The sequence below is a fragment of the Sinohyriopsis cumingii genome, chromosome 2 (assembly GCF_028554795.1).
Source record: "Sinohyriopsis cumingii isolate HCF-2022 chromosome 2, ASM2855479v2, whole genome shotgun sequence".
Taxonomy (NCBI): Eukaryota; Metazoa; Mollusca; class Bivalvia; order Unionida; family Unionidae; genus Sinohyriopsis; species Sinohyriopsis cumingii.
Window position 1 is genome coordinate 119,899,991 of NC_142962.1, and position 3,668 is coordinate 119,903,658.

Below are 3,668 nucleotides of genomic sequence, written 5' to 3' on the forward strand. Positions count from 1 at the left end.
TACGGTAGTGCATTACCCTCGCTTCACAGCGACAGATCTACTAAATTTTCAATTACTATTGCATAACATGCACAAATTCTAACTCACAGCAATCTCTAACCTACAAGATTAAACATTACAAAATCAAATATAAATAGGTAATTATCTTTCAGAACTTGTGCGTCCTAGCACTAAACCCTGTCTTTTCTTACAAGACAGCAACCAGGTCCCTTTCTTGTTTAACGAGGAAAGCACTACTCTCTTTCGGCTTCCCTCGTTGTCAAAACTACTCCTCCTCACATGAAATTTTAAGACTAAAGAATTTTGACTAAGGTCGTCACTTTAAATTCACATTACTTCTAAAGTGTACGCCTTAATTTATTCTGGCCAATCGTAGGCAGTGGTTCCTAAATTTTCCCCAAGACAATCATTTCTTTCGTCAGATTTTCAGACAGCATAGAATCTGTGAAGTACGGCATATCAATTTCCCAGTGAAAATGATAATTTGACATGGGTTCCTATCAAGCGGTTATGGTTGGTAGATCAAATGTTTACATTCTCAGGACAGCGTAGTAATGCCCCTGGTCAAATCTCACTCAGTCATAAAATTTGGCCTTTCAAGTTTTAACCCTGACACGTGGGAGAAAAGAAGAAAAGTCGAAGTGACTCTTCAAAAAGACTTTTCTGGTTTAAATGCGATACAATTTTAATGCTAAATGCATTCAACTTTAAAGTTAATTACAATTCAATATTCGACACTTCACAATCATTAACGTGTTATGTATATTTGATTTAATTTATATTTGATTTAATTTAATTGGCTGTTTGCAAGTTTTAAAATATTTTTTATTTCATTACATGTCAAAGTAATGTAATTTGTTTACTAGGAATTTGATATTTTCCAGAAATTAGTTTGACCTGACTATTTAGTCGAAAACACCAAAAAAATAGAACCTTGTATCTTTTTGCTGACCTAGTTCCTGACTTCAATTGAGAATCAAGTAAACAACTCTTTTTTTTAAAAAAAATTATACTTAATGTGTGAATGATAATAGTGAAATCGAGACTGACTGGGACTACGTGACTTTAGACGTAAATACTCCTACGATGTTCTCGAAATTCTGTAGGGTTGACCCTCATCCGGGAATCTTTTTTGCATCTCATGTTACTGTATAACCTTTGTCTATAGAGAAATTAGTCAGTTGGGCTTTTACACTGGAAAGTGTTTGTGAACAGTTTTGAGTAAAAGATTTATTTTATGGAATTATTCATTCCTTTCTCTGGAAATATTTGATATCCTCATACAGAATTCTTGGACAACGACATTTTTTGAATGTTTATTCGGAAATTCAGATACCGGAATATTATCTTCTGTGGAATAACAAAGAACTGTAGACACTACAGCACTATACTGGCTCTATTAAACGCCATCCATTCCATTTTGGATTTTTCATCGGGACTCGAACTTGAATTGATTAGACCATTAGACCATTTCATTACTATGACTTCTAAAATTTAATTCCATGGATTTTTCTAGGATTATTTTTGGATTTGATTCCTAAAACCGTAAGTTCTTTTTTTCCAATTTTCCATTGTTTTTCCAGGGAAATGAATTATTTGTTACATTTTTCAAAGTTTGTTGTTTTCATTCTTTCTTTGTTACTGTTTATTAAAGCCTAAACACTTAACATAAAAAACGTCTTGTATTTTTAAGAGCTATCTTCGCTGATTTTGAACACTGCTTGAACAAGTGTGAATCTAAACATATTCTCTATTATCATTGACTTCATCACCTCATAAAACCATTTTATCAAATTTAACGTTAATTTGTCCACTTAATTTTCGTTGGATTCCATTTTGTTTGACTCGACTTCAAATACATCACCAACCTCTGACTTCTCTTCCATCGGAACAAACTGACAAATGGACGTCAGCTGGGGGAAGGGGTTACTCTTCTATCAATTGCACGGGGTAGTCTCAACCACTTCTTCTCCAACCCCCCAACGTACTTGATAGCCTGGTCTGCTTAGTCTCCTTATGCTACCTCTTGATGTTCACGCGTGACATTTTGAAATTTACAGATATACAAACAAGAATTAAGTATTGCCATCAACTAAGACGTGCAGCCTACGTTGCACGAAAGGATGTGCGTCCAAGCACGAATTAAATTTCAAATGACATTTTGTTTTGTTAACTTAGCATGAATTTGAGTGCCATAAAAAAACAAATATATGCGTCAACAGGATTCAAAACAATTGTCAAGGGATGCATGACACATTCAGAAACAGTTGTACGTAATGCAAAACCAATACAAGACCGGAATTGTTACCAATAATTTGCCGCCATTATAAGGTTGACTCAGCCGACTTGTTGACCTCATCGATTTTCTAGCTTTTGACATCTTTTTCTTGGAAGATTTTAAATTATGTTCATATATGCCATGTCAACATAATGGCATAAATTTCTAAAAGTAGGGCAATGGTAGTTGTAATTTTATATTTGTGAAATTCTCAAAAATTTTAATTGTTCGAAATTTGTATATTGAAATTAGGATAATGTTGTATTTATAGAAAGTCACTCGTATTAATTATGTAATTGTTGCTTGTTGTTCTAATATTGATTGTATTATTCTAATACTGATTTTGTTATTCTAATATTTGTTCTGTTATAATAATATGGACTTTGTTATCATAAAGATTTTCGCTGTCAACTTCATGCTCTACAATAATAATAAAAAATTGGCATGGAATTCTTTGTACGATAAAATTTATAAACTTTCTTTTGTCTGCATGTATGATTTAACATTATAACTTTTGTACTTATTTAAATTCACGCACAATCTGAGTACTGTTTGTATTACATCTCATGCATATTTCGGCTACATCGGGTTCTTTGATCTCATCCAGAATTTTATATGATTTTTCAAGTACAGAAATACTATGAAAATATCAAATTGGTAACCCTAAATTAATTTTTTGCAAAGGAATCATACTTTCTTGTTTGTTTTCTTATGTAAGCTTAGAGTTAGCGTGTTGTCTTGGTTTAATAATTATAACTAAATCTACATTTCTGTGAGTTCTCTTACAGAGTATCGAACCACGGCCAACCATGCAACAATGCAATGTCCATTCTGACGTTCCTCGCTGAAATCACGCCTCTCCTAGTTACTGTGACGTAGAGGACGGAAACATGAGCTCACCATCACCTTTCGATCTGTGGATTTTTCCCGAAAAGAAAGACAAAAGCTACGATAGTACGAAAAATTGGTGAAAATATGACTTTCAGGATTGGCGGACATCACAAACCATTGGTGCTGACGAAATTTTAAACAATAATACAAACTTTTGTTAATAATGGACATCTGTCACTAAAGCTAGTTCACCTTGCATTTTTTGCTTGATTTGGCATACTCTTGGTCTGAACCAACATGCGTAAAGATAACTGAAAGTTAGCTGGATCTTAATCCGCTAAATGTCCCTAATGAAAAAATCTATTTCATTTTTCTCTAAATATATAATTTTAAATTAAACGTTAATTTTAAAATGTGCTCTTATTTTCGTTTAATTATCTCTTCATTCGTCACAAATATTTCGATTGTTGTTTCCATATCACTCTTATCCCTGTCATTAATACACGAAGAAAACGTTAAGATAAATGTTAAACACCATCTTACAAAATATACTTCACGG

General features: G+C 32.9%; 1 long non-coding RNA gene across 1 annotated transcript; it reads left to right on the forward strand.

Moving 5' to 3' along the window:
- Nucleotides 1-1,211: 1,211 nt before the first annotated feature.
- Nucleotides 1,212-3,365, forward strand: LOC149805697 (uncharacterized). The gene is made up of 2 exons (XR_016414975.1): nt 1,212-1,545; nt 3,067-3,365. It is a non-coding gene; the product is annotated as an uncharacterized LOC149805697 (long non-coding RNA).
- The last annotated feature ends 303 nt before the right edge of the window (nt 3,366-3,668 follow it).